Here is a 12796-nt window from a genome sequence, read left to right as displayed (position 1 = left end):
TCAGAATACCAAGAGTCATCCCAAGACCACCAGGACACCCTGGTTGAACCCCACGCAAGAAGGATGAATGTGCTGAACACAGCAAAGACTGCCGGGTTACACACAGGTCACTCCCCCAGATACCAAGGGCACAAAGGGCTGTCCTGCCAGCTGTGCCTCCAGCTGGGTATCAGTGCACGATGGTATGAGAAACCAGCTAGAGTAACCAAACACACCCTGTGAAAAATTGTCTGCTTTAATAAGAACAATCTCATTCTCTTAGTGATAGTATCTTGAATACTAAAAGGGTTCAGATAAGTGCTGTTTGTGACAAGTGCTTCCTTTGACTTGTTCCCATTAGGGAAAAGGGAATCAACAACATAGTAATTCTGTGATTAGATTGCTAATTTTTCAATTAGAGTAACTACAAATTTTTGCATCTTTATGTGTCTCAAATTTTTGCATCTCTAGTTTGCATAAATTGCACGATGTATCTGGTCTTTCACCACACCCTTGAGTTTGGTAGGGATTTGAATGCAGTAGACGAGATTGAGCATTTCCCATCTGTGCAAGGTTTCTCCTCAGCTTTGAAGAACTGTGTTGCTGCTTGGTTTAGATGCAGCTGAAGAAGGACTGGTACAGCCTTACTTTAGCAGCTGAGTCACATTTCAAACTTCTCCAGTTTAACAGTGATGTGTGAAATCCCTCATGGGCTCTCCTGAGGATATGCTGGATATGAGGACTCTGAGTGCTTCAGAGCAAACCTGCAGTTAGCAAGTGTGCTCTAGCAATATTTTGGCAAACACAACAGCATTCGTTTCACAACAGCATTTCCTCTGTGTTTCCCCAGGTATAAATCTACTCAAAACACTTCACAGAGTGCGAAGACCCCAGTCATCCAAGTCTGACAGGAAGAAATGAACAGCCATGGCTCTTTGCACCATGGTCACCTGCTAATTGTAACATTTACTCTAAGAAAAACAGTCCTCAGACCCGAAGGAYTGCAGCTTCAGGCTCAAGTTCATTCTCACTGCCAGCACTTTCAGCAAAGGAAATTCTTCTCAGAAGATACAAGACAGTTTCCAACACTCCCCACCCAGARACTGCAGCAACCTCTGTGAGACTCGAATGTGCTCATTCCCGTGCCCCAAGTTAACAACTCCTGCCCTTATCTCCTGCCCCTGGTACCCTGATAAGMGCTCCACCTGCTCCCATCAAAATACCAAAATGCAATGAGATGCTCACACACCTCCTGCAGCTACTACATGCTTATCTCCACTGACAACTGTCTCCTCATTTTGATTTTCTGATTTCCTAAAAACTTCCTTTTCCTCTAATTTTCCTCTTTTATTTCTTCTGCCTGTTGTCAGCTAAACCATGTAAAAAGTACATTTAATTTTTGATGGCTCTTTCAGTTTAGTTTATTAAAATATTTTCTTTTTGAAAACTGTAGGAAGGGATTTTGAGAGTTAAAATGTTTTGATCAAGTTTTGTTTAATTGGAAAGTAACTTTCATTTAAAAATAATTGATCTGGCAGGAGAAAAGTAAAGGCTGATATGAATTGCTTTTGGCAGCACAGATTCTAAAACGTTCCCTCTTCTGTTTGAACTCTTCTATTACTATTATTTTAAAATATGAATGACATTTTCAATAGCTATGTCCTTTCCCAAACTGCTACTGCTTTTGTCTGGGCACTTGTATTGCTGAGGAACTGTATTTTTGGAGCAGGGATCCAAAGAATATAAACAAAGAGTTGTGTTARATTTTCAAAAGGCCATACAGCTGCCACCCACATACCAATGACAGATAATAATGTTTTCAAATTATCTCACTAAATGATCACGACATATTCTCGAATATGATTTTCAAGATTCAAAAAGACACCTGGCCTCTGGATTTAACAAGTTTTTTTTTATCAATCAGAAAAGAGTACTTTGAAAAAGGAAAAGCAATGCTGTCATAGATTTCAACACAGGCAAATTAAAACCTTAGTCTTTATCTACTCATATATGACGAGACTGAGGACTTCTAGTTAATCTGCTTTTTTTTTCTTCTGCTGTCATTTCAGAAGACAGCAGTGAAAGTCTTGTAATACCAGCTAGCCCATATTCCTCAGCTCCTTTCCATAAAGATCAGAGTTCTCATTGATGGTACATTAGGGATACACAGAGTATTYTGGAAATATCAGCTGCTAAATTCTCAGCTTTTAAACAAACCACACATAGGGGAAGGCAGTCAATGTTTTAATCTCTAAGAAATGGATTATTTCATCCTGTATTATCAGCAACAGGCTTCCCATCAGAAGCTGCTCCCTTTACWGTCATCTGTGCCAGGCATTTAATCAATAATCAATACAAGCCCGTCTAGAAGCATTCTTACCTGTCCCCTAYTAATAAAACTCAGTGGACTGGTAATTCAGAGCCTCCTTCTGCAGAATGCTGSCTGTAGTATGTAGAGCACATTTGGAAGAATAATAAAAAATAAACATTAAAAAAGCAGCAACAAAATGTCTGTGATAAAACTGAAGAATAGGTCATACTTTCCCCTCCTCAGCAAGGATTTTCAGAGGTCCTTTTAATGAGCTATTTTCTGAGTAGGCCTGTGTGGGCCCAGAAGAATGCTGGCTACAAAGAGTAATTATTCTGGCACTCAGCTGCTAACAAGCAATAAGGTAAAGCTGAATGGCTGTTGGCTTCTCCTGCACGTTCACAGGAGGGCACGATAATAAACTTAGAATCTTGTTTTCCTTTCTGTGCTAATCATTAAAAAGCAGCTGTCTTTAAACATTTAACTTGAGCTTTCCCAGGTATCACGAATACTGCATGTTTAACAATACCAGGACCATGTTGAGAACAGCTGCACTTGTTCCAATTAAGTAATTTTATTTTTATTTATTAAATAATTTTATATCATATATATACAAACTTGACTTTGTCTCATTAAAAAAAATTCTTGGTTTTTCGCTTTGGCATAATAATCCACTAAAAACAGTCATGTACCATTCTTCAGATATTTTAGAGTGTAGGAGAAAGAATGGAGGAACTGTAGGAGAACAGCAGACTGTACATTTTGCACCAAGAACAAGCATAATTTCTTTAGCCAACAAATTTGGGTAGTGAGAAAACACTTCATGACCAAGTATGCTACTAATGTCAAGCTAATAATGAAGAGTCTTCCAAAGTTAAGCAAAACCCTGTCAATATTTTAAAGAATACTTTAGAGTTTAATTTGAAAATGTGCAAACACTCTCTCTATAGATACTCTGAACTAACCAAAAAGATCACAAGATCAAAGAACTGTAAAAAAGGGGAGAGGAGTTAATTGAAATGAACAAAAACCTACACGCTGTTCTTCCTACTGAGATTTTCTTCAGAAGTTCCCAATATAAGAATACAGGTGACATTGCAGTGGAAAACACTTCTGCATGTAGTAAGAAAGAATGTGGATTCAGTACTTGATTCCTATGTATTTGTACTTTTATGTTGCATCTTCATTCTAAGAAACTGGAGGAAGGCATGGATGTAATAATCATAGCTTYAGATTAAAGAAGCAATTGAGTTAATTTACTGACAGAACAATTATCAGAGGTTTTACCAACATTTTTATCACCTTAAATAGTTCAAAGCCTGTATTTCCTATAGCACCCAAAAATAAACTCAGTACAATCAAGGCTGATCCTGGCAGTAATTCCAGTATATTTCATACAAATTCTTAAACCACCCTCATCACCAGGAGAGCTCATTTCCTGCAGGTTGTGCATTAATGACATCACAGGCACACAGTACATGGATGGATTCTTTCTTTCCTCCTGTTTRGGAGGTTTAGCATTTTGATTACGTTGTGAGTGTTCATGAGGTTCTCTTGTGCTGTGCTTTCTATTAGCTAAAGACACATGTCCTCTTCCTCAAAATATAGATTTTAGGGTCCAACATTTTGTAGCAATTCAAAGAGACCTTTGCTCTTTTTGCCTTAGTGGCAGATGACTGTGGTCTCCTACGAGCAGAGCTTATAGATTTAGAGAAAATATTGCTTGCTTACTGCAGTGCTCTAAAATGCCTGAATTTAGGAGAATCCTGCAATATTTCAGAAGAAATTACAGTATTTTCATCACTTTGGAGCATTTTTTTCTTAAAGTTACTTGAAATAAGTCAAATATTACCCAAGAACTGAGTGAAAATGAACATGATTCTGAGTTTCTAATATTGGTCTTAACCTTGAAAAGGGAAGAAATATATCTTGGATGTCAATTAATCCTTATTTCTGTCATTATTAGTAATGGAGCAGTATCATTTAACACGGCACTCCTACTCCAATCTAAACAGTGATTCAAAAAGAGACCCAATTCTGAGTTAGAGTCAACTTTAAAACTCTGGAAAATAATATTGTAAATGCATAAGTTGACAACAGCAGAGATAGCTTTTTATTTTCCATTCATCTCTTGAAAAATGTGTTTCAGGTAGAAATAAAGATTTCAATCTAAATTATGTAAATTAGGAGGTTAATATAAAGTTTAAAAATAGAAAGCATTTCAGTTATCTATTTCTTAGTCATCATTTTAATTTTCAAGAGCAGGATTGTTAAACCCGACATCAAATATATATCCTTCATTTAAATTCAACAGGAAAGACCCTGGAACTCATGCATGACTTTTTCACCCAATGTTTTGACAAGTTGGAAGATTTACAGATAAAAAAAAGATTAAGTCAAGATTTGGACTTAATAAAAGTCCTTTTTCTGCATCAGCAAATGACTCTTGCAAGTATTCTTTATCCCAGAGATTATATGCCCTGTGAACAATATTAGGAAATGGCAATCATTTTTAATAAAGCTCTTGCATCTGCCTGCACAAACCATCATGCAATCTGTAAAAGGTTCATAATCAGTATCTTCTGAACAGCTAATTGGTTTACATAACACAGAAGAATATCTAATCTCAATTTAAAAAAAAAATAAAATAAAAACCCTAAAACTCTAGGGCTTTTTTTTAAAAAARTTTAAAACCCTAAAACTCTCTGCTCATGAATCAAGAGCATCCTAACAGTAATCTATTGGCAATCCAATAAAAGTTTAATTATGCACACATTTCACTAAAGCTTTGGGTTATTTTAAAATATTCTTAAATCAGTTTTTACAAAAAGGGCACTGCTCTACCATTTATGTCAAATTCTTTTTCACTGTGTTAGACTTTATGTTCCTACAGCTCCTTCTTCAGGAAAAAAAGTGATGAGGAGCTCAGTCTGGCTATGGCTTTCCAGCTGAGATTTTGATTACAGCAGAGACCACAGGTCAACAGGGAAGCTCAGGTGCTCAAGAAAAGCAAAAGGCAGAAGTGCCCACGGGACAAGTCCTCTTCCCTGAAACATCCATTCTCTGACTCAAAGCAAATGTAATCAGTGACAGGCATTCTCCCAAAAAGTAGTTCCCTCATGTAGTATCTGTCTCACAGCTCCATTCTCTGCCCTCCCTATAGGTCTTTTTTTTAACTAGCCAGAAATTGGAATGGAGAAAACAGTTTGAAAGTTAAGTAAATTAATGAAGTCATTTCTGAAGGTAATTCAAAAGCTTCTTGTACCAATAAATCACTTTTTTTCTGCTTTCCAAAAAAAGATCCTTGCAGAAAATGTATACATATAAATATACATATATATATCTTGCACAAATACACTAGTAGCTGATAAAATTCCATCAGTTTTAAAGGATGTGTTTAATTTCAGTAGAAGTCAGATGCTGTGTTTTGTCACACGTCGTCTTAGCAGACTGTATTGCCATTGTACAGAGGAAATCTCATCTCCTTTGCTCTTCTGAAGTGGACCGGTAATTTTTCCTTATTTTCTTCCACATTAAAAAGGTTATTTTGCTTGACCAAAACCTTTTAACAGGATATATTTGTTTTTATTCACTTTTTATCTGGAAGGTGCCTTGAATCCAGGATGGAATGATTAGCAGAAGCACCAGAATGGAGAGACAGAACTGCTTTTGAATATGTCTCTCTTTGAATGACAAGCTGGAAATTTACCCCAGGTCTCCARCAGTGCCAATGAATAACCCAGCTACCAGAACTATTTTCAGATATCTCTTTCTGAGATGTGTTTTCCAGCATAAGCTTTGAAAGAGGTCTTCCTCCATTAGCATCAGAAAACAGATTGCCAAAGGTTAACGCCTTCCTTCAGTTAAAGTCTTTTCTGAGTCAGAAGTGTCAGAACCCAATCATTGAATGTTTTAATGGTGATAGCACCTTCCAGAGTCAGGGAAGCATTTGACACAAAAATCCTGGTGCTAAGGCCTTGGAAGAAGCACCTGGGGAGCAAGCAAGGAGCTTTAGGTAACTCTGAGATGACAGGATTTGTTCTGCAGCACTCACAGGAGCCTGCCTTTGCCTGCAAGCAGCCAAGAGCCACTGCAGTKCCTGATGGTCACAAACAAGGCAGAATGCTGCAGGTGAAGGCTCTGCACACAAGGGCTGTCATCAAGCTTTGTTCTTCCTCCAGAACAACACATCTGAGAAACACACATGGCCACGATTAGAAGCAGTTGGCAGGCATTTTTGTTTGGCTTCTCAATAATGCTAAATAAACACAAGATTCAAGGCTGTACTGACCCACAGCTGTTCTTGGCAAAATTCAACAGCAAAAAAGGCTTATAAAGATGACTAGTGCTACAAAAACAAAACCAGGTCTGCTTAAGAACTCCTTGGGTGCTACGCAGGACACAAAATATCTCTTAGTCATTGCATTTTCACTCCAATTTACTAGAACCTCAAACATTCAATAGAGCATTCAGGATCAAGAGGCTTTGGCATGCCTTCTGTAGAAACTGTGTGTCTTTGTGCGTGTGTTTGTAAAATGAAAGGCAGGAGAATGCTATGGGGGTGGAGGTGAAGTGTCAAGAATTTGGGAATTGCTTTTGCAAATAGCTACGTCAGCAGACTATATACTTGTCCTATCACAATACACTAGGCCTTGCCCCCGTGAAACTCTCGCGTTTCTTATGGAAATTTTTTTCTAATGGAAAAATTTAGATTTGAGCAAGATTTTATGATCGCATTAGAAAAAAAAATGAAATAGGCTGTCATACATTTKCATCTACTACTTTAAAATACTCTTAATTCCATGAAGACCAATGAAAAGCACAGTTCCATAAGAATTATGCTGTATCACATCAGAAGGCCAAATTCTAAATGTTYAGCTGGTTTCAGCCCTAATAACCCATGCAGCACATGTCAGAAGTTGTTTCTTCATCCAAACTTAGTTTATCTCTCTTGGATCATATGCATCTAGTTGCAAGACTATTTTAAAAGGTTACTATCTGTCAGTGGAGGCACAGATAGTGAACCATCTATGGTGCAGGACATCCACAACTGCAAAACAACAAAAAAAATCCTGTGGTGAAAATGGATTTATGTAAATAGCTGACCATTGCTTCTTCCCTGGGTGGCATYAGAATGTGTCTCTGCTAAGAGGGGATAACTCATTTGAATGTGTAACTTGAGAATTTGCGATCGTGTGGTCTTTCATACCTGGTAAAATAAGCCTGAAACATCGTGAAAAATCCTGCTGCAAGATTTCTTAGTCAGCACCATTGAAATCTACTGAGAAAGTATATTCTGGGGAAGAATTTTTTTGCCTTGTATCCATCATTGCAACTGATCAGTAAGACAAAGCTCTGGTAGCGCTTCACATTTCTTCTCTGTTCAGATTGAGTGCACACTTTTCCAGGAATCATAAAAATCTACTAACTAAATTATCAAACACAAMTTCTGAGAGCCTAATGAGAGATAGTTCAATGAAAAATATTTCTTCTTGTTATTAATATTATAATTAATAATTATATCTATAATTATATATAATAATTCTTATTATCTATATTATAATTATTGAGAAATTTAATATGAAATACAATAAAATAGAGGCATGGTAACTTTAACGAATATGCAAATAATGCAATTTCCGCATATAGCAGCAAAGAAAGGTGCACAAGAMACCCACCAAGATTTGCTGTTAGATTTTGACATCAAATGTAAGAGATCTTCAAACACTCAATTAAATTCTGTTCAGAATGCAGAGAACCATTGAAAGCTTCTTGAAATCTTTCTGAGGAAAATTGAATCATTAGGGAGAAAAAAGAGCCCATAATAAGAATATTTAAGGGGGAAAAAAGTTAAAATACTAGGTTAGCAAAAAGTAAGAAAGTGGGATTCACTAAACAGCTACATAGAAATTCCACAAAAAAAATACATATAAATAATTAAAATTTAGGGCAAAGCAGAAGCAGCTAAGGATTAGATGTTGACCAGGACATGGGAATGAAAAGGACAATTTAGGTCCCCTGCTCTGGCCCAGTGAATATTCAATTAGTTAAACAACATGAAAGACTTTCATTAGGAGAAACTCACTGAATATTCTGTGCCTAATGATGAAGTACTGTAATTGCCCTGCAAACAGAGAGATGTGAGTTCAGTTCATAATGCTGGCCCCTTTCTCACACTGTTCCTTAGGTGTCAGCTCTCAGACACAGCCTGAGACAGGACACTGGACAAGCTGGGGCTCTGGCTGATCCCGTGTGGCAGTTTTTACAGTCTCATTCTCGTAAGAAACTGATCTCTAGTTTAGAGGCCTAAATTTGGAAAGTCACAGCTGAGAATGCCGAGCAGGGTGAGCTGCTCCCCCGTGGCTCCGTGTCAGATCCTTACCGCGCTCAAGGGCCGGGGCTTGGGCTCTTTKCTACCGTCAGCTTGTCCTGATGGCTCCCCGAGGCAGCTTCACGACTCTGGGGTCGTCACTTTCTTGGGTGATTACTACAGATAGATCCAAATTATCCTTTCCTAAGCTCYGGAGCTCGGGAGCCCTGAGCCAGTCTGGGTCACCAGCCGCGCAAATACAGGCTAATTGTGTAACACGTCACCTAATTTAATAAGCGCAGCACAGCTCTGTGCTGACCAAGTGACTCATCCTCCACACCAAAGTGGCTCCCATCCAGATGGACACAGCATGGTGGTGCCTCCTTTCCTTTAAACATGGCCCTCCTGACTCTGGAGGGGGTGTGCACGTCCAAGAGACCACATGGCACCTGCGGATTAGTGCTGGAAAGGCAATGCTGGACTCAGAGCCACTGTGGTTCCACCACGGATGACTCACAGGTTCCAGCAAGAACCTCTCACTTCCCAGAAAAGATATTTTCTCTCCAAATGTCCTGCACTGCTGAGCTGTTTGTGCTCTAGGGAAAAACCCAAGCTTGCTCTATCCTTCTATAGTACCTACACGGTGAAAGCAAAAGAGTATGGCCAAATCAACTCCAGTGAGATCCAGAGTGCTAAGTCACCTCAACCTTGTGCAAGTAAATGTGCAAGTAAACCACAGCTCAGGTTCTCACCAGCAATTCAGAGTCCAGGCCAGTTACATTTCCCTAAAAATTCTGTTCTTTGGAAGGTTATGCAATTTGCAGCAGGTCGTTTTCCAGACTACCTCTGCTACATCAGCCTCRTGTTTTGATACCAGTCATTCACATTCAGAAGTTAGCAACCTCTAATCAGCTTYAAATTGCAATCAAATGAATGGCACATTTTAAAGATACATCACTCATTACATAAGTAATAGCAAAATTCCATTTTTAACAGAAAAAGTATGCYGTTCCAGACATCTAATTTTGATGGAAACATCAAAAATGGATTTTTAAAGTGAAAAAAAAAGAAAAAAAATCCTTGAATGACATTGAATCTGTTCACTTCTTAAACTGCTGGGAATKAAATTAATTGTATGACAGCCTCTCACAAGAAAATGTTACCTACAAGCATTTCATATCCAAACCAATAAATGCTGTCTCTGTCACTAGGGAAAAAAAGAAGGCACAAAAATAAAGACAGCCTTTAGAAGGAGATATTAGGGGCAATGCTAACAAGTAAACTGAAACAAAATACAATAAACTTAATCCTGCCAAGGAATGTCATGGCAAAATCAATGTGATACATATGTCAATACATGCCAATGTTATTTTAACATCAAATCAGAGTCCTAGGTTAACGTTTTGCGAAGCTGATGATAAAAGTGACACTAGTAATAGCAGTATTACTTGTGAAGATGTGTTATGTCAGCTTGCTTCTGTTACTTGWCAACACTGAGAACGTATAGTGATAATGCACTACATATGCTCCCCGCCTCTCTGTGCCAGCATCAACCCACCTTATGCCAAATCTCTCTRGAAACACTAATCAACACACTCTGCTACAGACAGCTGAGATACTGACACTGTCTAACTTAAGATGCTGATGAACAAATAATAAACCTTCAAGCATTACAAGCAAATGAAGGTTCTGCTACTGTACATATTATAAAAGCTGACAGTGATTGCAGTTAGACATTCTRATAGCTTTTATATTATAAAAATGCCTCATTTCTTTAGTACCCCTTATTCCATCTAGTCATAATGGCAGTATAATAGAAACATTTTATTACCTACACAAGACYTTGAAATCATTTTACAAGTTTACTGACAGTGAAGATTTTATTAAAGTCCCCAGCACACATGTAGGCAAGAGGTGTGTTGCATTTTCCACTGTGAATAAAGGAGACAAAAAATTCGCACAATCATTTTATCTTCACTACTGTTTTCCAGCTGTGACAACCTTCATAAAATAAAAATACCCCTTAGAAACACTTATATGCATGACAGCAGCTTTTCTGTGCCCAAGTACCATATTCAGGAAAGAGTAATCCCCCCATATCTAGCAACTTGGAATTGGTCCTTTGTATTCATTCCTACTTGTACAGGTCCAGGTGGACACAGCCTACCGTGGTGGTAGCAGGTGCTCAGGTCACAGTCACTGAGCAGTGTGACCAAAGGCAGCCAATGTAGTGTTGTATCTGCCCAAACCAGCACGAGTTCTGAGGTGGGAGAGATGGGATGGAAATTCTGGGACATGAGATTTTCACTATTGTTTTTAGTGAAGAAATGTCCTCAAATTTTGTCCAGACTGCTTTAATGAAAATGTGAGGTCAAATGTGTTGACCTTGCTTTCTCTAATGAGAAAAGAAAGCAGAGAGTAGAGTAGGGTTATATTCTGTAACAGAAACCTAGTCTAATCCTGAGCTAGATCCTCCCAAAACATGAGAGAGAAAACTACAATTTTGAGAAGGCTAGATATTATTACTGTGCAAAATTCTGAACTAGATGTAAAATATACAAAATAGCTTACTCTTCATTTGAGTCTCCAGAATAACAATCCCTTTGYTATTATTATTTTTGGRTTGAATATCCATCTCATTAAGCAAGACACATGACTAAAACAGGGACAGGGACTAAGGGACTAGGGTACACAAGACACAGGGACTAAATTATTTGAAGGATTACTTACAAAAATGTTAAAAATATTATTACTCCACAAAGTTGATGCTTCTAAGAGTTTAAATGTTTTCAACTCGCAAAACATTTCCTCTTTGCTGTCCAAATTCAGGAACAGGRTATCTTGTATGACTGGAAGTGCACYAYAAATAATATGGATGGYTAGAATTTTAAAATGGCTTCTAAACAAATGAAAAAAAAATCTTATTGTTTGTATGAATAAATTATATMAGGAATTTTTGTAGTAAGCACCATCTAAGACAGAAGGTTTTACATTTACAGTGATTAACATAAGGTTAATCTCCACCAGTCAACTGCAACTGTAATAAAATACACTGAGAGCCCTTGAGCTTACGGTATGCCATTCCACAAAAGCAATTGCATTTCTCTGCCTGTTATGGAAGTGGTTTTTTTTAATGACAGCCAGCCAAGTTCATTTCTAGTGAYAGAGAAAAACAATGGTATAAAGGTGATTGCCTCAGGGATCTGTCTATCCGTTATCTCTAAGAAGAGTCAATTTCATGTTTAAATGTACATAAATATATATAAATATTACTGCATCTTGTTGAACCTTAATTCTGTAAAAGCATTCCCAAAAACATATTTGATCCATGCAGTAAGTATCACAATGAAATGTAATTTTGAATTAAACCAAATAGCCTTAAAATTGACAAAGCCATGACACTGAGAATAGCAAAAGCTAACGATACCATATTCCTCAATACAGACCCCACAACTCGTAGGCAAATCCTAAACTATATGTCAAACACGACAAAGAAAGTAGCAAATAGCTTTCTAACCACCAAATCACCATATTTGCTCCTTTGGGGCAGAGAATCTCTAAGAAAAACAAAGCTTTGTTCATTAACACAGGTCTGGGTYAAAGCAGAGATCACCTCGAAGTCAACTTCAGGCTTTTTATCATCTATACCATCTGTTGATGYATAATTCCATATAAAACACTACATACCATATTGCACCATTCCTGTAGAACACTGCTGCAGAGCAGCACTTTAGAATGATATAAACCCCTGTAGGGCTCTTCTTTTTTCTTTAAAGCTGTCTAGATAGGGTGGTAATTGTAAGCAAAACAAAAGAATCTGACACCACTTTGCATATGAGAAAGTATTACAATGATGACGGAGAAAGCTCACAAAGAGCTAAAATTGTGCAGTGGTAAAGAATGAACCCTGTGGCTTCAGGAAAGCATAAAAATCTGAAGTATCTGAGGAGGAATAAATTAAATAGGTAAAACTCATCTGAAGGTGTATTAAGGGACTGTGGGTTTCTTCAGCTGATGTGAACTGTGACCACTCCTTGTAGCACCCTGTGGCTTCACCACAGAACCAGTGGGGGAAAAAAAAAACAGAGCAGGAAAATATTTCATCTGGGAATCAGGAAACATTTTCCAGTGTCATCTAGCACCCTGAAATAACTCCTCGGRCAGTAATGCAAATTCTGCACCAAACTTCAGCAATCGGG

The sequence above is a fragment of the Malurus melanocephalus genome, unplaced genomic scaffold (assembly GCF_030028575.1).
Source record: "Malurus melanocephalus ecotype Western Australia unplaced genomic scaffold, MMel_1.1 scaffold_166, whole genome shotgun sequence".
Taxonomy (NCBI): Eukaryota; Metazoa; Chordata; class Aves; order Passeriformes; family Maluridae; genus Malurus; species Malurus melanocephalus.
This window is presented reverse-complemented; position numbering follows the sequence as displayed.